This window comes from Gracilinanus agilis, chromosome 1, assembly GCF_016433145.1.
Source record: "Gracilinanus agilis isolate LMUSP501 chromosome 1, AgileGrace, whole genome shotgun sequence".
Taxonomy (NCBI): Eukaryota; Metazoa; Chordata; class Mammalia; order Didelphimorphia; family Didelphidae; genus Gracilinanus; species Gracilinanus agilis.
The window spans coordinates 275,461,022-275,485,934 of record NC_058130.1 but is presented as its reverse complement, the minus strand read 5'-3'; positions in this window follow the sequence as shown (position 1 = coordinate 275,485,934).

Genomic DNA, 24,913 nt, shown 5'->3' with positions numbered 1-24,913 from the left:
TTATCTTGATTAGTTTTTTAATTGCTTCTCTGGGATATTATAGACATATTAAAATATGATATGCAAAGAGGAAAAGCTTTATTTATTCATTGCTTATTCTAATTCTTTCAATTTCTTCTCCTCTTATTGCTGTAGTTATACAATATTGAATAGTAGTAGTGATAATGAATATCTTTGTTTGACTCCAGATCTTATTGGAAAAGCTTCTAGCTTATCTCCATTACAGGTAATGGATGATGTTGGGTTTTTTGTTTAAACATTTACTAATATTCATTTTTACCATGGTTACATGATTCATGCTCCTACTTTCCCGTTCACCCCCTGCACTCCCCCCACCAATGGCCAATGCACATTTCCACTGGTTTTAACATGTGTCATTAATCAAGACCTATTTCCAAATTGTTGATAGTTGCATTGGTGTGGTAGTTTCAAGTCTACATCCCCAATCATGTCCACCTCGACCCATGCGTTCAAGCAATTGTTTTTCTTATATTTCCTCTCCTGCAGTCCTTCCTCAAACTGTGGGAAGTATTCTTTACGATAAATCCCTCAGAACTGTCCTGTGTCATTGCATTGCTGCTGGTAAAGAAGTCCATTACATTCGATTTTACCATAGTATGTCACTCTCTGTGTACAGTGTTCTTCTGGCTGTGTTCCTTTCACACTGCATCAGTTCCTGGAGGTCTTTCCAGTTCACATGGAATTCCTCCAGTTTATTATTCCTTTGAGCACAATATTATTCCATCATCAGCATATACCACAATTTGTTCAGCCATTGCCAATTGAAGGACATACCCTCCTTTTCCAGTTCTTTGCCACCATGAAAAGTGCAGCTATAAATATTTTCATACAAGTCTGTTTATCTATGATCTCTTTGGGGTACAAACCCAAAATTGGTATGGCTGGATCAAAAGGCAAGCATTTTTTATAGCCCTTTGAGCATAGTTCCAAATTGCCAGCCAGAATGGTTGGATCAGTTCACAGCTCCACCAGCAATGCATTAATGTCCCAATTTTGCCACATCCCCTCCAGCATTCATTACTCTCCCCTTCTTTCATTTTAGCCAATCTGCTAGGTGTGAGGTGATACCTCAGAGTTGTTTTGATTTTCATTTCTCTAATTATTAGAGATTTAGGACACTTTCTCATGTGCTTATTGATACTTTTGATTTCTTTACCTGAATATTGCCTATTCATGTCCCTTGCCCATTTATCAGTTGGGGAATGGCTTGATTTTTTTATACAATTGATTTCACTCCTTGTATATTTGAGTAATTAGACCCCTCTCAGAGTTTTTTGTTATGAAGATTTTTTCCCAATTTGTTGTTTCCCTTCTGATTCTGACTATATTGTTTTTGTTTGTACAAAAGCTTTTTGGTTTAATATAATCAAAACCATTTAATTTACATTTTGTAACTTTTTCTAACTCTTGCTTGGTTTTAAAATCTTTCCTTTCCCAGAGATCTGACAAGTATACTATTCTATGTTCACTTAATTTATTTATAGTTTCCCTTTTTATATTCAAGTCATTCACCCATTCTGAATTTATCTTGCTATTTGGTGTGAGATGTTGATCTAAACCTAATCTCTCCCATATTGTTTTCCAAATTTCCCAGCAGTTTTTCTCAAATACTGGATTCATGTCCCAAAAGCTAGGCTCTTTGGGTTTATCATATGCTGTCTTATTGATGTCATTTACCCCAAGTCTATTCCAATGATCCTCACTTCTGTTTCTTAGTCAGTACCATATTGTTTTGATGACTGCTGCTTTATAGTATAGTTTAATATCTGGTACTGCTAGGCCCCCTTCCTTCACATTTTTTTTCGTTATTTCCCTTGATATTCTTGATCATTTGTTATTCCAAACGAACTTTTTAATAGTTTTTTTCCTAATTCAGTAAAGAAGTTTTTTGGTAGTTTGATAGGTATGGTGCGAAATAGATAAATTAATTTGTTTAGAATGGTGATTTTTATTAGGTTAGCTCGTCCTACCCATGAGGAGTCAATGTTTTTCCAATTGTTTAGATCTAGTTTTATTTGTGTGGAAAGTGTTTTGTAGTTGTTTTCATATAATTGCTGTGTTTGTTTTGGTAGATAAATTCCTAAGTATTTTATATTGTCTAGGGTGATTTTAAATGGTGTTTCTCTTACTACTTCTTGCTGCTCTAATGTGTTGGAAATATGTAGAAATGCTGATGATTTATGTGCATTTATTTTGTATCCTGCAACTTTGCTAAAGTTGTTGATTATTTCTACAAGCTTCTTAGTTGATTCTCTAGGATTTTTTAAGTAGACCATCATATCATCTGCAAAGAGTGATAGCTTAGTCTCCTCATTGCCTATTTTGATACCTTCAATTTCTTTTTCTTCTCTAATTGCTACTGCTAGTGTTTCTAGTACTATGTTGAATAATAGAGGTGATAATGGGCATCCTTGTTTCACTCCTGATCTTATTGGGAAGGCTTCTTATTTATACCCATTGCATATGATGCTTATTGATGGTTTTAGGTATATACTGTTTATTATTTTTAGGAAAGGTCCTTCTATTCCTATACTTTTCAGTGTTTTCAATAGGAATGGATGCTGTATTTTGTCAAAGGCTTTTTCAGCATCTATTGAGATAATCATGTAATTTTTGTTTGTTAGACTGTTGATGTGGTCAATTATGTGGATGGTTTTCCTAATGTTGAACCATTCTTGCATTCCTAGTATAAATCCCACCTCATCATGGTGGATGATCTTCTTAATTACTTGCTGGAGTCTCTTTGCTAGTATTCTACTTAAGATTTTTGCATCTATGTTCATTAGGGAGATTAGTCTGTAGTTTTCTTTTTCTGTTTTTGAGCTACCTGGCTTTGGAATCAGTACCATATTTGTGTCATAAAAGGAATTTGGTAGGACTCCTTCTTTGCTTATTATATTAAATAATTTGTATAGTATTGGGATTAATTGCTCTTTGAATGACTGATAGAATTCACTTGTGAATCCATCAGGCCCTGGCAATTTTTTCTCAGGGAGTTCTTTGATGGCTTGTTCAATTTCTTTTTCTGATATGGGATTATTTAGGTATTCTATTTCTTCTGCTGTTAATCTAGGCAATTTATATTTTTTAAATATTTATCCATATCTCCTAAATTGTTATATTTATTGCCATATATTTGGGCAAAATAGTATTTAATGATTGCCTTAATTTCCCCTTCATTAGAGGTGAGGTTTCCCTTCTCATCTTTGAGCCACTCCTGCCTTCTTTTTCTCATTTGATGCCCAAAAGATTTTGCTCAAGCCCTTAACTTTAAACTTGAGGATGTCCACCAGACTCATATGTGTTTCTTGTAGACAACATATGGTAGGATTTTGGTTTCTAATCCACTCTGCTATTTGCTTCCGTTTTATGAGCGAGTTCATCCCATTCACATTCAGAGTTATAATTATCGGTTGTGCATTCTCGGACATTTTTGTATCCTCCCCTATTCCTACTCCTTCTTCTTACACTATTTCCTTTTAAACCAGTGGTTTGCTTTAAGTTGGTAACCCTTATCCTTTCCCTTGATTAACTTCCCTTTCTACCCCCCCTTTATTATTTCCCTCTTTTTTTAAAGGACTAATGAATTCCCTCTCTCTTCTTCTCCCCTCCCTTTTTTGAACTCCTGCTCCCCTTGATTTGTCCCTTCTGACTTTCTCAATAGGGTGAGAGTTTTATATCTTAATCAATAATATAGCTACTTTTCCCTCTCTGGGTTGATTACACTGAGAGTAAGGTTTAAATATTACCTCTTAATACTCTCTTCCTCTCCTTCTTATACTAGTATTTGTCCCCTCCTATTCCTATGCCCTCATTGTGTGTAATAGAATATCCTATTTTTCTTATTCACTCAAAATTCTCTTGGTGTCCCCTACTATTCACCTCCCTTTTTCCAACCCCCCATACATCTTATACCATTTAGTATTCCACCCTCTCCCTATGAATTATTCTTCTGATTACTATAATTGTGAATACAATAATAGTGAATAGAGTTCACTACAGAGAATTATACATAGCATTTCTCCACATAGGAATACAGATAATTAGATCTTATTGAAGCCCTTAAAGAGGTAAATTTAAAAATTATGAGTTTTCTTTCTTTCCCCTTGGTTTCTTACTTCCCTTTTCATGTTTCTCTTGATTTTTGTGGTTGGATATCAAACTTTCCATTTATTCCTGGTCTTTTCTGTGCAAATACTTGGAAATCTTCAATTTTGTTGAATGCCCACACTTTCCCCTGGAAGTATATAGTCAGTTTTGATGGGTAGTTGATGTGTGGTGGAAGGTCCAGTTCTCTTGCCTTTCTTAATATCATATTCTAAGCCTTGCGGTTTTTTAGCATAGAGGCTGCCAGATCCTCTGTGATCCTGATTCGTGCTCCTTGATATTTGAATTGTCTCTTTCTGACTTCTTGTAAGATTTTTTCTTTTACTTGAAAGCACTTGAATTTGGCTATTATATTCCAGGGGGTTGTCTTTTCTGGGTCGAGTGTAGAGAGTGATCTATGCTTCCTTTCAATGTCTATATTGCCCTCTTGTTGTAGAACTTCAGGGCAATTTTTCTGAATAATTTCCTTTAGTATGGAGTCCAAATTTATATTAATTTCTTCTTTTTCAGGAAGACCAATGATTCTCAGATTGTCTCTTCTAGCCCTGTTTTCTTGATCTGTCAATTTCTCATTCAGATATTTCATGTTTCCTTCTATTTTATAAGTCTTTTGACTTTGTTTTATTTGTTCTTGCTGTCTTGAGAGATCATTAGCTTCTAATTGCTCAATTCTAGCCTTTAGGAACTGGTTTTCAGTTATAATCTTTTGGTTTTCCTTTTCAATCTGGTCATTTCTGGTCTTCAGTTGACTTGCCTCACTTTCCAATTGTGAAATTCTGCCTTTTAAACTGTTATTTTCTTGCCAGATCTCTTCCATCTTTCTCATCATCTCAGATTTGAACTCTTCAATAGCTTGTGACCAGTTTTCATTATTTCAGGAAGGTTTGGATGTGATTACTTGTTTGTTCTCCTCTGCTGTTTGCTCTGCTGTCCAGTGTTACAGATTTCTTCTTGATGATCTTTCTCTTTTGGGGTTCTTGAGAATGGCTTGCCATTGTTAGCCCTGCACCCTCTCAGATTTTTCCTCATACCCACAGTCTGTTTGCACTCTCTAGGCCCTTGAAATCTCAGATCTTGTTGTTCTCAGGGTCAAGCCTCCTGGTGGCCCCCTTGTTTGTTCCTATGTCTGAGGCTCCTTTAATAGTTTCAGGGTGCTTGTTCCACAGTCATGCAACCCTCTGCACTGGGTCCTCACTCATGGTCCACTCCTGTGCTCAGGATCTGAGTCAACTCCTGTGCCCAGGATCCATGGACTCAAGAGCCTGCACTTGTGCCTGCTGTCAGGGTCTGTGTTCAAAATCCACACACATTCTTTAGCCTCTTGGTCTTAAGTATTGCTGTTCTCAGGAACAGGTCCTGGTGACCCCAGGTAGCTTCCAAGGACTTAATGGGTGCCCCAAGCTTGCTCTAGCTCTTGTGAGCTGGCTGGCACTGTAGGTGGTGTGGGGTAGGGTCGGGTGTTGCTCAACTTGCATTTTAATGACAGCTATTTCACCCCCTTTAGCATGGAAGTACCTTCAATGCTGCAACCTGTTGTGGAGGCCCTTAGTTCCTCTGGATTTGTTTTTATGTCTTCTTGAGGAGTCTTATATGTTTCAGTTAAGAGAGGTTAAGCAGCTGCTTTTTTTTCAGCCACCATCTTAACCAGGAAGTATCTCCTGCTGTTGGTTTTAGATAGATGCTATTCATCATTTTGAGTAATGTTCAATTGTTCAGTGTTCTGTAGTGTTTTGTTTTTAATAAGAATGCATGTTATATTTTGTCAAAAGCCTTTTGTGCATCTATTGAACTAACAATATGGTTTCTATTCATTTTGTTACTGATATGATCAATTATACTTATAGTATTTTTAATATTGAATAAACATTGGAATTTGAATAACAATTCTACATTCCTAGTATTAATCCTATTGTATCATAGTATATGGTCCTTGTGATATATTGAAATAATCTCCTAGCTAGTATTTTGTTTAAGATTCTTGCATTAATATTCATTAGAGATATTGGTCTATAGTTTTCTTTCTCTGTTTTTAATCTTCCTGGTTTGGGTATCAAGACCATATTTGTGTCATAAAAAAGAATTTGGTAGAATTCCTTCCTCATCTGCTTTTCCAAAGAGATAGTATTGGAATCAATTATTCTTTAAAAGGATGATTCCGGGTTAAGATGGAGACAGAGTAAAAAGCATCTGCTTAACCTCTCCTAACCAAAACATATAGGACCCCTCAAAAGGACATAAAAAGAAATCCAGATGAATGAAGGGACCCCACAACAGGTTGCAGCTTTGAAGGTATGAGGGATCAGGGCCTTTCTATGCTATAAGGGGGTGAAATAGTTCTACTAAAACGTGAGCTGAGGAACCTCCTCTTCCCCCACACCACCTACAGGGGCAAAGCCAGCTCACATGAGCTAGAGCAAGTTTGGGGCATCCATTAAGTTCTTGACAGCTACCTGGGACCACCAGGGCCTGTTCCTGAGAGCAGCAAGACTTAAGACCCCCAGAGGCTAAAGAAAGCGTGACTTTGAACACAGACCCTGAGTGTAGGCCCAGTCGCAGCTGCAGACACAGATCCTGAGCTCAGGCTTGACTTGGGTGGGGACCCAGTGCAGAGGGGTGCATGACTGTGGAAGCAGCACCCTGAGACTGTTAAAGGAGCTTTGGGCAGAGGAACAAGCAAGGGGACCACTAGGTGGCTTGACCCTGAGAACAACTAGACCTGAGACCTCAGGAGCCCAAAGAGCGCAGACAGACACTGGGTGACAGGAAAAAGCTGAGAGAGTGCTGGGCTAACAATGGCAAGCCATTCTCAAGAACCCCAGAAGAGAAAGATCAAGAAGAATTCTTTTAACACTTGACAACTTTTACATGGAAAAAAATCCAGAAAACAGAGCAAACAGCAGAGGAGAACAAACAAGTAATCATATCCAAACCTTCCCCCCAAAGTGAAAACTGGTCACAAGATATTGAAGAGTTCAAATCTGAGATTATGAGAAAGATGGTAGAGAACCGGAAAGAAAATAACAGTTTAAAAGGCAGAATTTCTCAATTAGAAAGTGAGGCTCAGAAATCAAATAAATTGATAAGCAAATTGAAGACCTGAAATGACCAGCTGGAAGCCTTGAAGAACCAAAAAGACCAGATTCAAAAGGAAAAACAAGAGATTATAGCCCAAAACTAGTCTCTAAAGGCTAGCATTGGACAATTAGAAAAAGATTCCCCCAAATCAAAAGAATTAATAAGCAAATTGGAGACCAAAATTAAACAGCTGGAAAACAGGGTAGACAAAATCGAAAGGGAAAATCAAAAGAACATAGCAGAAAACCAGTCTCTAAAGACAAGGATTGGGCAAGTAGAAGCCAATCATCTCTCAAGACAACAAGAACAAATAAATAAAAGTCAAAAGGCTGATAAAATAGAAGGAAACATGAAATACCTCACTGAGAAATTGACAGATCAAGAAAACAGGTCTAGAAGAGATTATTTGAGAATCACTGGTCTTCCTGAAAAAGCAGAAATTAATAGACATTTTGACTCCTTACTAAAGGAAATTATTCAGCAAAATTGCCCTTAAATTCTACAAAAAGAGGGCAATATAGACATTGAAAGGATCCATAAATCACCCTCTACACTAGACCCAGAAAAGACAACCCCTGGAATATAATAGCCAAATGCAAGAGCTTCCAAGTAAAAGAAAAAAATTTTACAATAAGCCAGAAAAAGACAATTCAGATATCAAGGAGTACCAATCAGGATCACACAGGATCTGGCAGCCTCCACACTACAAGACTGTAAAGCTTGGAATATGATATTCAGAAAGGCAAGAGAACTGGGTTTACAACTAAGGATCACCTACCATCAAAATTGACTATATATTTCCAGGGGAAAGTATGGGCATTCAACAAGATAGAAGATTTCCAAGTATTTGCACAGAAAAGACGAGGACTAAATGGAAAGTTCGATATCCCACTACAAAAACCAAGAGAAACATGAAAAGGTAAATAAGAAACACAGGGGACAGTAAGAAAACTCTTATGTTTAAATTTGCCTCTTTAAGGGCTTTAATAAGATCAAATTATTTATATCCCTATATGGAGAAATGTTAGATGTAATCTTCAAAAACTGTTTTCACTATTATAGTAATAAGAAGAATTATTCACAGGGAGAGGTTGGACCACTAAATGGTCTAAGATGAGACTGGGGGGTGGGAATAGGGGAGTTAATGGTAGATGGCACCAATATAAACTTGAATGAATAAGAAAAATAGGATATTCTATACCACACAAAGAGGGCATGGTAAGGGGAGGGGATGAATACTATTATAAGAAGGAGAGGAAGAGAGCATTAAGAGGTCATAATTAAACCTTATTCTCAGTGGAATTAACCCTGAGAGGGAAGAGTAGCTATATCCATTGAGATATAGAACTCAATCTAACCGTACTGAGAAAGTCAGAATGGATAATCCAAGGGGAGCAAAAGAGCGGGGAGGTCAAAAAAAGGGAGGGGAGGAGAAGGGATAGGGAATTCATTAGGACTTAAAAATAAAAAGAGGTGAATAACTTGGGAGGGGGTATAAAGGGTATTAAATCAAGGGAGGGAACAAGGGTTACTGGTTTAAAACAAATCAATGGTTTAAAAGGAAATAGTCTAAGAAGAAGGGGTAGAACTAAGAGAGGATACCAAAATGTTGGGGAATACACAACTGATAATTATAACTCTGAATGTGAATGGGATTATTGATTATACTAAATTAAAAATCGTTTGTACAAACAAAAAGAATGCAACCAAAATTAAAAGGGAAACAACAAATTGGGAAAAAAATCTTTATAACAAAAAAACTCTAATAGGGGTCTAATTACTCAAATATACAAGGAGTTAATTCAATTTTATAAAAAATCAAGCCATTCCCCAATCGATAAATGGGCAAATGACATGAATAGGCAATTTTCAGATAAAGAAATCAAAAGTATCAATAAGCACATGAGAAAGTGTTCTAAATCTCTAATAATTAGAGAAATGCAAATCAAAACAATGGTGAGGTATCACCTCACACCTAGTAGATTGGCTAAAATGAAAGAAGGGGAGAGTAATGAATGTTCAAGATTATGTGGCCAAATTGGGACATTAATGCATTGCTGGTGGAGTTGTGAACTGATCCAGACATTCTGGATGGCAAGTTGGAACTACCCTCAAAGGGCTATAAATGATTGCTTGCCTTTTCATCCAGCTGTGCCATTGTTGGGTCTGTACTCCAAAGAGATCATAGATAAACAGACTTGTATGAAAATATTTATAGTCGTGCTTTTTGTGGTGGTAAAAAACTGGAAAATGAGGGTATGCCCTTCTATTGGGGAATGGCTGAACAAAATGTGGTATATGCTGGTTATGGAATATTATTGTGCTGAAAGGAATAATAAACTGGAGGAATTCCATGTGTACTGGAAAAATCTCCAGGAATTGATGCAGAGTGAAAGGAGCAGAGCCAAAAGAACATTGTACACAGAGACCAATACATTGTGGTAAAATAGAATGTAATGGACTTCTGTACTAGCAGCAATACAATGACCCAAGACAATTATGAGTGATTTATGGAAAAGAACCCTACCCACATTCAGAGGAAGAACTACAGGAGAGGAAACACAGAAGAAAAGCAACTACTTGAACACATGGGTTGAGACAGACATGATTGGGGATGTAGACCTGAAAATACCACACCAATGCAACTATCAACAATTTGGAAATAAGTCTTGATTGATGACACATGTTAAGAATATGGGGTGGGGAGGAGGTCAGGGGTTGAAGGGGAAAGTAAGAACATGAATCATGTAACCATGTTAACTTTTCTAAAAAATAAAAAAAAATATTTAAAAAATAAATAAAAGGATGGCAGAATTTACTTGTGAATCCCTCTGACCCTGGGACATTTTCCTTAGGAGATTCACTAATGTCTTGTTCAGTTTGTTTTTCTGAGATGGAATTGTATAGGTATTTGATTTCCTCTTCCATTAATCTGGACAATTTATATTATTTTAAATACTCACATATTTCACTTAAATTATCATATTTGTTGGCATATAATTGGGCAGAATAACCTCTAATGATTGCTTTAATTTCTTCTTTAGTTGTAATTTCATGCTTTTAATTTTTAATAATGGGTTTCTTTATTTTTTATCAAATTAACCAATGCTTTATTTATTTTTTTCATAAAACCTATTAATCTTAGTTCAATAGATTTCTAATTTTCAATTTTGTTAATCTCTACTTTGATTTTCAGGATTTCTAATCTGGTGTTTAACTTTTTTTAACTTATTATGTTTCTAGTTTTTTTAATTGCATAACCAAATCATTTATATGCTCTTTCTCCATTTTGTTAATGTACACATTTAGAGATAGAAATTTCTCCCTAAGAACTGCTATGGTTGTATCCTCAAAATTTTGTTTTGTTGTGTTGTCATCATTCTCTTTAATAAAATGAATGATTGTTTCTATTATTTGTTTTATCCATTTATTCTGTAAGTTAAAATTATTTAATTTCTTATTAATTTGTCATTTTTTCTCTAGCCCTTTGTTCAATGTAATTTTTAGCATGTGATTGCCTGAAAAGATGTATTAACAATTGATGCATTTGTGCATTTGGTTGTGAGGCTTTCATGTCCGATTATATGATCATTTCTTTTATGAAGGTTTCATGTATTTCTGAGAAAAAATGTATATTTTTTCTATTCATACTCAGTTTTCTCTAGAGATCTTTTAAGTGTAACTTTTCTAAACTTCTATTTAACTACATATTTATTTTTTTTATTTGTTTATTTATTTATTTGATTTCACTTTCTGGTCATTTCATCACAAATGCCTAGAATTCCTCTATTTCATTGAATGTCCATTTTTTTCTCCCTGGACTATTATGCTCAGTTTTGATGGTTGGGTGATTTTGGGTTGTAGACCTAGATTCTTTGCCTGTGGAATATTTCATGCCTTCTGATCCTTTAATGTAGAAGCTAGGTCCTGGGTAATCTTGACTGTGGCTCTGGAATGATTTTTTTCTGATTACTTGTAACATTTTCTTTTTGGCTTGGGTGTTCTAGAATTTGGCTACTTGGGATTTTTAAATTTGGGATTTCTTTCAAGAGGTGATGATTGCTTAGTTATTTCAGCTTTTATACTTCCATCTTGTTCAAGAAAATCAGAATAGTTTTCTATGATAATTTCTTGAAAGATGATATCCAAGCCCTTTTCTTGATCTTGGCTTTCATGCCAGCCAATGATTCTTATATTACCTTTCTGAGATCTATTTTTTAGGCCAGTCATTTTTCCAATCAGTCATCTCAGACTTTCTTCTATTTTTTCATTCTTTTGAATTTGTTTATTTCTTTCTGCTTTCTCATGAACTAATTTTGTTTCAATTTTTCCAAATCTAATTTTATTCTCTGAGGCTTTGTACTTCCTTTTTTAGAATAATATTTTCCTGTTTGAGGTAATACAGTTCTTTTTTTGGGAATCTGTTTTCTTCAGTCAGTTTATGCTCTCAGTTATTGATTTTTTGTTACTTTCCTTATTAAATTTTCTTCTAAATTCCTTATCATTTTTTATCCTTTTTTCAGCTCTTCCTGGAGTTAATTTTGGTCTTCATATCCTTTCACATTTTCCTTTGAGGCTTCATAGTTATTTTTTAATGTTTTATTCTCAGATTTAATGCCCAATTCTGAGATTGCATTTTAGTTTCTTTTTTATGCTGAAATGTTTTTATAGCATTGGTACTTTTCTCTGTGTTCTGCTCATTTTGGAGTTATTTTTTCCTTGATTTTATCTGTATGCTGAAGCTTAGCTCCATTGCTGGGCTAGATTGTCCCATGATTGCATGGTGCCTGGAGTTGGCTTAGCTACCTGGGTCTTGGAATTAGCACTTCAGAGGAGGCTTAGTTGGCCTCCTGTGTGGAGTTATGCATGTTTGATTCAGATGCCATTAATTCTGAGTAGAGTTGGGTTCTGCCTAATTTCACAGAGGCTGGACTTTTTTGAGTTGAGTTCCTCTTACTGCTGCCTGCACTGGGTTGCTTCTGTCCTCAGTTATGGCTGGACTATGTGAGGTTGCTCTCTTTACCCTTGCTGCCTGTTCTATATTTCACTAGTTTCCCTCTTAACCTGCTGGGATTAAAACAAGTTGGTTGTGCTCTTGATACTTGCACTGTATCTTGTTTAAATTTCACTGAGGCTTATTCAGTGCTCTTTCCTTGTACTCCATTGAGAGGAGTCCTACTTGGTTCTACTTTCTCTTTCTCCACATTTTTCTGAGTGAGATACTGTTTGACATTTTCTTCTGCTGGTTCTGCCACTTTAGGATTCATTTTGAGGTGAATTTTTATTCATTTTATGTTCATTTGGAGAGTGGTTGGCAGGCTTCAAGTGTTGCTTACTCTGCCATTTTGGTGACTATGAATTAAATCAAGTAATGATTTTAATTTACAGAAAGTATAAAATACATACCTTTAAGTATAGGATTTGGAAAGTTCATTATCAAGACATACACCAATTCAGTAGAGAATAACCAATAATATAAAATCTGTTGTGACCATGTAGAAAACATAATTAATTAGTTAAATGAAGTTTCTAATTACTAGTTTTATGGAAGTGTGTGAATATAAACTAAGTATAGCAAAAAGCCGACTGAAGTAAATTGTAAAGTATAAAGAATAAAAAAAATCATATAAATGGTGCTGGGACAACCTCCTTTTGAAATGAAAATGATTATATTTGTATATGTTATGGAAAGTTTGATTTTGCTTTTAAAATAAATAATTCATTCTGGGAAAGATTTACAAAGAATTTTTGAATGATTAATTATTTTAAGAAAAGTTATTAAACTTACTACATTTCTCTTCCTTCAACCTCAAACCTTGAAATCTCTTACAGCAGACCAAAATTCATTTCTCACATAGCAATCACCATATTTGATACACTGGTCAATTTAATTCATGGAAATGTCTACTGTCCATAATTCTGTCTGTAGTAATTAGATGATTGACAGCTTACACAAAACTAAAAGCTAGGACCTCCATTTAATTTCTAAGATTGTAGAATTTCTCTCTAGCATATGAAGGCAGAAATTCATGTTGTTTTTATAAAATTGGTTAAATTTCTATTGGGGTAGAAGTCATATTTATTGCATATACGGTATTCTTTTCACAGATCTAATTCATCTTAATAATATAGTTTTATGAAAAAAAAAGATGCAGATAGTTCTCATTTGTAAGTGCCTAGTATGTATGCTATTTCTATTAAATATTTACTCTGAATTATTTGATAAAACTCATGAAAATTTCTACTATTGTATATTTGTAGATAAATTACTTTATGGAAATGAAATTATGATATTAATCACAATTACTTCATTGCTTCTTAAAAGCTACAGAAAATATAAAGTTAATTTTTTCCTTTTTATGTTGTAATTTGTAAATAAGAATGAGAATTTAAATTTACCTGTGAAATTAATTTTCATTTTGCACCTTCCCAAAGTAGTAATCCATTGTGTTCAGCAATAAACCAGCCAATAATAAAGAAATACACTATTACAAAGACTAAAACAAAATTATAAATATCCTTTAAAATGGAAAATGTAGTTTTCCTTGAAAAATGCACCTTTTCCAGTCTCTCTAAATCTATATCTATTTATATCTATATTCAGTGCCTATTAAGAATAGGGCACTGCATAGACTGATATTAAGAACAGATTACTGAATTTAAAATCTGGTAGCTTGAGTTTAAATCCTTATTCTACTAAATTTCCCTTACAGCATCTTGGACAAGTCATTTAACTTTTCAAGAGTCCAATTCCTCACTATTAGATGAATGTTGAGGACTTCCAGACTAAGATGACCACAGTAGAAGCAAGTGTCATTTTTCACCTCAACAATGACTGATATAAAATGCCTCAAAAGGGCAAAAACCAAAATCAGGTGAGCAGAGGGGGGTCTACTGTAGGGAGTAGCCTTCAAGGTAGGCAGAGTTTGTGTATTTCAATACTATAAAGGGGTAAAATTACTCCCACCAAAGTGTGAGCTGAATACCCCTCCCCCATTCCACCTACAGTAATAGAGTCAGAGCAAGGGCGAGGCAAACTCTAGGTTCTAGGGGCTGGCTGAGGGCACCACAGACTTACCACTGAGAGCAGAGAGACTTGGAACTCCAGGAAGCTCAGGAAAGTGGAGCTTGGTTGCAGAGATAGGGAAGAGAGGGGCTACCCACAGCAGATGCAGCAAAGACTGAAAACTAGCCTCAGAGCATAAACTGCTCTGAAGCTCAATACACAGAGATCTGATTACCCTCTTCACTCAGACTTCTGACTGGGAAAGGAAGAAAAAACTAACGCAGCAATGACCACGAACACCAAAGAACTACAATTTACAACCACCAAAAATAAAATAAGAAAAAAAAAACTTTGACCCTGGATAAATTCTACATAGAAAAACAACAATATACAGAGGAGACAGCAGATTGCAACAAACAAGCAAACATCAAAAATTTTCAAAATAAAATGAAAATTGTTCACAAGCCCTACAGGAATTCAGAATAGAAGTGCAGAACTAAGTAAAAAAATAGAACAAACTTGGCAAGTGGAAGCCAATAGTCTCACAAGACAACAAGAATTAATAAAGCAAAGTCAAAAGAATAAAAAATTAGAAGGAAATATGAAACATCTCATTGAGAAGATGACCAACTTGGAAAACAGGTCCATGAGAGAAAATTTGAGAATCATAGGCCTACCTGCAAATCTAGAAACAAACAGAAAACTTCACATCATACTACAAGAAATTGTCCAAGAAAACTGCCCTCATATTCTTAAATGAGAGGGCAAAATAGACATTGAAAGCGTCCATATCACCCTTTATATTAAATGCCCAAAAAACAACCCCGCAGGAATTTAATTGGCAAATTAAAGAGCTTCCAAGCTAAGAAGAAAATCTTGCAAGAAGCCAGAAAGAGACAATTCAAATATCAAGGAGCCCTGGTCAGGATTACACAGGATCTGCCAGTTTCCACATTAAGAGCCTCAAGGCTTGGAATTTGATATTCAGAAAGACAAAAGAATTGGGTCTACAACTAAAAATCACCTACCCATCAAAACTGACTATATACTTCCAGGGCAAAGTATGGGCATTTAACAAAATACATTTCCAAGTATTTGTAAATAAAAGACCAGAACTACATGGAATATTTGATGTCCAAAAACAAAACTCAAGAGAAACATGAAAAGGTAAACAAGAAAGAGGGGGAAAAGAAAAAAAAATTCTTTTAAGGGCTTCAGTAAGGTCAAATTGTTTATATTCCTATCTAAAAATGATATTTGTAACTCTCAAAAATTGTATTAACTATCATAGTGGTTAGAAGAATTATTCATATGTAGTGGATGGGATATTAAGTTGTTTAAGATGATATGTCAAAAAAGAAAGTAAGGGGGAATAGAAAAAACATGAATAGAAGATGATACCAAGAAAAACTTGAAGGAATAAGAAAAATAGGATAAATTGTACTACATAAAGAGGCACATGGTAGGGGGGAGGTGAAGAATAGTGTTATAGGAAGGAGAGGAACTGAGTGCTAATACATAATACTTAAACCTCTGTAGAGTCAACTCTGAGAGGGAAGAATATCTAGATACATTAGAGCAGCGGTTCCCAAACTTTTTTAGCCTACCACCTCCTTTCCAGAAAAGATATTAATTAGATCCCCCTGTCACATACTATCACTTCCCCCTTACCATTATTCACTGCCCCCAAATGCACCTCTGGCCATCACTGCGCTCCCCCACCCCCTGGATTGCTAAAGCACCCACCATGGGCCTGTGGTACCCACTTTGGGAATCACTGCATTAGAGTATCAAATTCTATCTTACCCTTTAGGGAAGCTGAAAGGGTAAAATCAAGGGGGGAATGGGGCAGGGAGAACTAAAAAAGAGAAAGAGAGGGGGAGGGAATTTAAGAGACCCTAAAGAAAAATAAGAGGGGAATGAGAGGGGAGGGGGTGGGAAGGGAAGATAAATAAGTGTGAGGATTAGGGTGACTGATTAAAAGCAATACACTGTTATAGAAGGAAATAGAGAAAGAAGAAATGGCAGGACTAGGAGATAAAATCAAAATGATGGGGAATATATAGGTAATAATCATAACACTGAATGTGAATGGGCTGAACTCACCCATTAAATGGAAGCAAATAGCAAAGTGGATTAGAAACCAAAATCCTACCATATTTTGTCTACAAGAAACACACATGAGGCAGGTAGACACACACAGAGAAAGGGTAAAAGGCTGGAGCAAAACTGTTTGGGCATGAACTGAGAAAATGAAGGCAGAAATAGCAATCATATCTAACAAAAGCAAAGTAAAAATAGATTTGATTAAAAGAGATAAAGAAGGTAATTACATCCTGATAAAAGGCAGTATAGATAATAAGAAATATCAGTACTCAACATGTATGCACCAAATGGTAAAGCATCCAGATCTTAAAAGGAGAAACTACAGGAGCTTAAAGAGGAAATAGATAGTAAAACTATACTAGTGGGAAACTTGAACCTTCCTCTATCATATCTAGATAAATTAAACAAAAAATAAATAAGATAGATGTAAGATAAGTGAATGAAATCTTAGAAAAATTAGAGTTAATAGTTATGTGGAGAAAAATAGAGACATAAAGGAACACACATTCTTTCCAGCAGCACATTGTACAAATATATACATTCAGAAAAATTGACCTGTATTAGGACATAAAAACAAGCCAAACAAATGCCAAAAAGCAGACATAATAAATGAAACATTTTCACATCATAATGCAATTAAAATAATAATTAGTAAAGGTACATGGAGAAGCAAATCAAAAATTAATTAGAAATTAAATAATATGCTTCTCCAAAATTAGTTGGTTAAAGAACAAATCATATAAACAATTAACAATTTCATTGAAGAGAATGACAATGAGAAGATATACTATCAAATCATCTATGGGATGCAGCCAAAGCAGTGCTCAGGAGGAAATTTATATTCTTGAATGCATATATTAACAAATCAGAGAGGGAAGAGGTCAATGAATAGGAAATGCATATTAAAAAAATAGATAGAGAACAAAGTAAAAATGCTCAGATAAAAATTAAATTAGAAATCTTGAAAATTAAAGGAGAAAATGAATAAAATTGTAAGTGAAAGAACTATTGAATTAATAAATAAGACTAGAAGCTGATACTTTGAAAAAACAAATGAAATATATAAAGCATTGGTTAATCTAAAAAGAAAAGGAAAGAAGAAAACCAAATTAACAGTATGAAACATGAAAATGGTAACCCTATTTCAAATAAAAAGGTAATTAGCAAGAACTACGATGTCCAATTATATGGCAATAAATATGGCCATCAAGGTGATATGGATGATTATTTGCAAAAATATAAATTGCCTAGCAGAAGAAGAAATAGAATACTTAAATAATCCCATATCAGAAAAAGAAATTGAACAAGCCATCAAAAAAATTTCTAAGAAAAAATCATCCAGGGCCAGATGGATTCACAAGTGAATTTTATCTAACATTTAAAGAACTAATTCCAGCCAGTACTATACAAACTATTTGACAAAATAAGCAAAGGAGTTCTACCAAATTCCTTTAATGACACAGATAAGCCAGGCTAACCAAAAATAGAGAAAAAAATGGCAGATCAATCTCCTTAATGAACATAGATGCAAAAATCTTAAATAGAATACTAGCAAAAAGACTCCAGCAAGTGATCACGAGAGTTATCCATCATTATCAGGTGGGATTTATACCAGGAATGCAAGGATAGTTTAACATCAGGAAAACCAGCCACATAATTGACCATGTCAACAAGCTAACAAACAGAAACAACATGATTATCTCAATAGATGCTAAAAAAAGCCACTGAAAAACACAACATCCATTCGTATTGAAAATACTAGAAAGTATAAGAATAGAAGGATCTTTCCTAAAAATAATAAACAATATATATATATATATATATATATATATATATATATAATCAACAACAAGCATTATATGCAATGGGGATAAATTAGAAGCCTTCCCAATAAGATCAGGCATGAAACAAGGATGCCCATTATCACCTCTATTGTTTAACATTGTACTAGAAACACTAGCAGTAGCAATTAGAGAAGAAAAGGAAATTGAAGGTATCAAAATAGGCAATGAAGAGACTAAGCTATCTTAGCTAAGTTTGCAGATGATATGATGGTCTACTTAAAAAAAATCCTAGGAAATCAACTAAAAAGCTAATAGAAATAATCAACAACTTTAGCAAAGTTGCAGGATACAAAATAAATGCACACAAATCATCAGCATTTCTATATATTTCCAACATATCACTGCAGCAAGAGGTAGAAAGAGAAAAAACATTTAAAATCACCCTAGTCAATATAAAATACTAAGGAATCTATCTGCCAAAACAAATACAGGAATTATACGAACACGACTACAAAACACTTTCCAAACAATTAAAACTAGATCTAAACAACTGGAAAAACATTGATTGCTCATGGGTAGGATAAACTAACATAATAAAAATGACCATTCTACCCAAATTAATTCATCTATTTAGTGCCATACCTATAAAACTACCAAAAAACTTTTTTATTGGATTAGAAAAAAATTATGGCAAAGTTCCTTTGGAAGAACAAACAATCAGGAATATCAAGGGATATTTGGAAGAACAAACAATCAGGAATATCAAGGGAAGTAATGAAAAAAAAAACATGAAGGAAGGTGGCCTAGCAGTACTAGATATTAAACTATACTATAAAGCAACAGTCATCAAAACAGTATGGTACTGGCTAAGAAACAGAAGGAAGGATCAGTGGAATAGACTTGGCGTAAGTGATGACAGCAAAACAGTATATGATAAACCCAAAGAGCCCAGCTTTTGGGACAAAAATCCACTATGTGACAAAAACTGCTGGGACAATTGGAAAACAATATGGGAGAGATTAGGTTTAGATCAACATCTCACACCCTACACCAAAATAAATTCAGAATACATGAATGAGTTGAATATAAAGAAGGAAACTATAAGAAAATTATGTGAACATAGAATAGTATATCTCTTATCTATAAGAAAGGGAATATTTTAAACCAAGCAAGAGTTAGAAAAATTACAAAATGTAAAATAAATAATTTTGATTATATTAAATTAAAAAGGTTTTGTACAAACGAAAACAATGCAACCAAAATCAGAAGGGAAACAACAAACTGGGAAAAAATCTGTATAATAAAAAACTCTGACAGAGGTCTAACTACTCAAATATACAAGGAGTTAAAACAATTGTATAAAAAATCAAGCCATTCCCCAATTGATAAATGGGCAAGAGCCATGAATAGGCAATTTTCAGGAAAAGAAATCAAAAATATCAATAAGCACATGAGAAAGTGTTCTAAATCTCTAATAATTAGAGAAATGCAAATCAAAACAACTCTGAGGTATCACCTCACACCTAGCAGATTGGCTAAAATGAAAGAAGGGGAGAGCAATGAATGCTGGAGGGGATGTGGCAAAAATGGGACATTAATGCATTGCTGGTGGAGTTGTGAACTGATCCAAGCATTTTGGCTGGCAATTTGGAACTCTGCTCAAAGGGCTTTAAAAAAAATGCCTGCCCTTTGATCCAGCCATACCATTGTTGGGTTTGTACCCCAAAGAGATCCTAGATAAACAGACTTGTACGAAAATATTTATAGCAGCACTCTTTGTGGTGGCAAAAAACTGGAAAAGGAGGGGATGTCCTTCAGTTGGGGAATGGCTGAACAAATTGTGGTATATGCTGGTGATGGAATACTATTGAGCTCAAAGGAATAATAAACTGGAGGAATTCCATGTGAACTGGAAAGACCTCCAGGAACTGATGCAGAGTGAAAGGAGCAGAGTCAGAAGAACATTGTACACAGAGACTGATATGCTGTGGTAAAATAGAATGTAATGGACTTCTGTACCAGCAGCAATGTAATCACACAGGACAGCTCTCAGGGATTTATGGTAAAGAACGTTACCCACATTCAGAGGAAGGACTGCAGGAGAGGAAACATATAAGAAAAACAGCTGCTTTACCGCATGGGTTGGGGTGGACATGATTGGGGATGTAGACTTGAAACCACCACACCAATGCAACTAACAACAATTTGGAAATAGGTTTTGATCAACAACACATGATAAAACCAGTGGAAATGTTCGTCGGCTATGGGGATGTTGCGGGGGTGAACGGGAAAGTAGGAGCATGAATCATGTAACTATGTTAAAAATGAATATTAATAAATGTTTTTAAAAAAAGATTGCATACCTTTTGATCCAGCAATATCACTACTGCTTTTGTACCATAAAGAGATAATAATGGAAATATTTGTACAAAAAATTCATAGCTACACTCTTTGTGATGGCAAAAAAATGGAAAACGGGGGAATTTCCCTCAACTGGGGAATGGTTGAATAAGTTGTGGTATATAATTGTGATGGAATGCTATTATGCTGTAAGGAATGATGATATGGAGGATGTCTATATGAATTGTGAGAACCTCAATGACCTGATGCAGAGTGAAATGAGCAGAACCAAGAGAACATAAAAAGTGATACTCTGCGGAATATCCAATGTAATGGACTTTACTACCAGCATCAATGCAATAATCCATGACAATCCTGAAGGACTTATGAGAAAGAATGCTATCCACATTGAGAGAAAGAACTATGGGAGTAGAAATGCAAAAGAAAAACATATGATGCATTACTTATCACTTGTTTACATGGTATATGATTTGGGGCTTTGGTTTTAAAAAATTTCTCTATAACAAAAATAAATAAAATTGAAATAGGTATCAAGTGTAATATTTGTACAGCCCAGTGGAGTTGCTTGTTGGCTCGGGGCGGGCAGGAGAGAGAGGAGGGAAATAAAATGAATCATAGAAACATTGGAAAAAATTTTAAAAATAAATAAAAATTAAAAGGAAAATAAAGATTATGTTCTGAGGTCTTATACCTTGTTATCATATGACATTATGCCATATGGGGAGAAGAGGAATCAACCAATCAAAAACTATCCCTTGATAACTAAAATCTATTGAATACCTGCCTATTGAAGACAAAATATTCTACTAGACACTGGAGTAAAAGGGAAAGGAATGAACATTTATGTAGAACCTACTATGTGCCAAACACTATGGTAAGCCTATTTTAAGAATTTTCTCATTTTATCTTCTCAATATCTCTGTAAAGAAGTTTATGATTTATGCCCATTTTATAGCTTAGGAAACTAAGATCAAGTTTAAATGATTCACTCAGTGTCACATAGTCAGTAGGTGTTTAAGGCCGTATTTGAAATTAGATCTCCCTGACTCCAGGCTCACTTCTCTACCCACTGTATATACTATCTACATGCCTGTAAGCAATTTACAAAGAAACAATCTTCAAAAAAATAACATCAATAAAATAACCACAACAATAATGGTAGTGCTTTATGAATATTCTTTAATTTTATTCTCATAACATGTGTCTGTTCTTTTTATTCCCTCTTTTCAGATGAAGAAGCTCAGCAAGCAGATTTTAAATAATTATCCAGACTCATACAACTAATAAGTATTTGAAAGAAGATTTGAACTCAAGTTTTTTTTTTTTTACTCCAGTCCAGGGCTCTATCCACTGTGCTGAAAATTAAGCTTAAACTCATGTACTCATATTTTTGGTAGAAGATATAGTTATAAAATTATTATGACTATTGACCTAATTAGAGACTGTTAAATGTGTTAGGAATTACTATGTGACTGAAAGCAATAGAATCCTTAGTAGTGATATGAAAAACATTTATGGAGAAATTAAATTTTGAGTAAATTTTAAAACATGATGTAGGGAAACCGTATGTCTTCATTTCCAGGCAGTAATTCTGGTGGATACTGTTTCTTCCTTCTTAAACATATGTGTGTATTTAGGGGAAAAGTTTTGTCCCCTCACTTTTTAATACTTTTGGGATTTGAATACCTAATCTAGGATTCTGGAGGGAATACTTGGAGAGGAGCTGGTAAAATGAATTGAGTCTTCAAAAAGTAAACTTTGCTGAATAAGGAAACAAACAGCTGGCAAGTATATGCAGTAATGGATTTGTCACTAGAGCATATTCCCCATGGGTTGAACCCAAGTACTACAAAATGTGAAACATTTTCCTGTTAATATACAAAAAAGATCCTGCTTTAGAGATGGCAAATAAATAAAGGAAAATATTTTTCAGATCTGAAACAAACAAACATTACCTTGTGTCTTAGAAAAGAATAATCAGAAGGTAAAGACATTGGGAAAGGCACAACTAGATGATGATGATGATGATGATGATGATGATGATGATGATGATGATGATGATGATGATGATGATGTAGAGATACAACATCATTTTATAAGTCTTCTCAAAATAGTCACCATCGCAAAATTGGCCATTGAAGGAGAAATTATGCAAGTAGAGTCAAGCAACAATGGTAGGATACAGTGAATGGCTGTGAATAGTTGTGACTCAATTTCTTTGAAAATCTCAATCCTATTAAAATATTGAGTCATGCACTTTTACCATATTCCTAGAGCATGGGAATGACATTTCATTGTCACATAGGAATGGGGAATGCTCTGGCTTCTTGTTGATATGTTTCTCAGAATAAGCCTTCCCACTCTAATGTTCACTCATAATTGCTGATTTCTTATGTTATTTTTTCCTCTTCCATTTCTTAACTTTCAATTAACCATAGGGAAGCTGAGAATGACTAATAGGCTCATTGCTTTCCTAGTTAGGTGTACTTCTTAATAGCTTGAAAACTGAATCTTTTACTTGTAGAATTGTTATTTTACCTTCTCATTACAAGAATGGAGCAGAGGGAATGAAGGCCAATTTTCAACACTTATTTTCTTTGAACCTCTGGAAATAGCCACTGTCACTGCCTAAAGGAAAACACTATTTCATTTTCCTGAAGGCAGAGGATGGACAAAACTTGAACTGCCTGTGTGGAGACACTGAGCGTGAGATATGATTGAGACAGAGAATAGCCATTGTGATTGATGCACCATTGCCACTTCAGTCAGATGGAATGGCTGAATGCAAAATGAGAGGTATGTCCAGTTGCTGCTGAACATCCTCCATCCAAGAGTTAAAGCAAGAGGTGAACTTGTTACCTTCTCTCTTCAACCTTTATGTACAAGGGGGCAGATACTAAATCTAAGGTTTTCTGGATCTTTAAAATGATATTTATAATTGCTATTTATTGCATTTTAAGCTTATTGTTTACATAATATGAACCATCCTGATTATTGTGAAGTGGCAGCTACAAAAAAGGATATTAAAAACAATGAGATATATAGGTGAAAATCAGAAGTGAGTGGTGGTCTTTTTCTTTGAATCATTGGGAATCTGTCTTCAGTGGAGGCTCAAGAACTATATGAAAGGAATGATTATTGGTATTGATTTTTAAATATGAAGTCAATAACATCAATCCAATTAATAAAGCACTATATTTTAAATTAATATTAATTTTATAAATTAAATATTTATATTAAATTTAAATTCATAATATGCCTACCCCAGGATAAGCTCATCACTTGAAATCTTCATCTTGGAGATTAAGCTTTTATAATCAACAAATCCTTATCAAATTCACTTATATCTTCTGTTTATTTGGGAAGCTGGAAAGAAAAGCAATGAATTCTTCCTGAGGCCTTCTTTTTATAGAGTCCTCGGGCTTTTCCAGTCAATTTTATTTAACATTAGTTGCCTTGCTTGGTTTTGACTTCATAAACATTGTGTCCCTCAAAATGTAACCAATGGGGTACCCCATCCCCACCTGCAGCTTCTTTTTTGTATTGTCTTTATTGTATTGTAAGCTTATAAATGGTTTACATTTCCCCCACTTATTTGTATATCTAATGCTTAGCATATTGTCTGATACATAGCAATGTGCTTCATATAAATCTATTGAGTATTTATTGACTATTGAGATAGGGCAAAGAAAAAAACACGAATGCAGACTTCATTATTTTGGTCTGAGTAAGAGTTAAAACAGTGGAATTTGTAGAAGAAGTCTTAGTAACTCTGGTAACCTTGGCAAGGGTCTTCATCAAATTTACTACCAGGATTACTCTCTCCATCAAACACCAGTTTTACCTGACTCTGAATGAGGTTGAGTAAACGCACAAAGTCACAACCATAGGAATGTGGAAGGGAGAGATGAAAAAGAATGGTTTCATTTGCATGAAAGTGGGAACCATCCAACCTAATGTAATCAAGGTATGAAATTCTTCAACTTATTTGCCTAATACAACCTTTCCATGGAAAAGGAATTAGGGAACTTGCTTCTGGGATCATATAAAGGAAGTAGCTGGGAGACAGTGTAGCATGTATGGATATTCTGTAATTGATCCTGACTGATTAATCACATGGTGAATGGGAGGCTCTTTGATTATCTGTACAGGCAATTTAAATGCTTAGTGGGCTTCAGTGTTCTGTTGCCTGTTCCCTTCTACATTTAACTGCTTTGCTTACTCTTTTTGGTGAACAGAATGGAATATCACAAAGAAGTGAGTTTATATGGTCATAATGAAGACACTCTGATCACAATATTCCAGAGATTGATCTAAGACCTGGTTTTGCATATACAGAATTGTTATGGATCATTGCATTGCTGTTAGTACAGAAGTCCATTACATTCTATTTTACCACAGTGTATTGGTCTCTGTGTACAATGTTCTTCTGGCTTTGTTCCTTTTGCTCTGC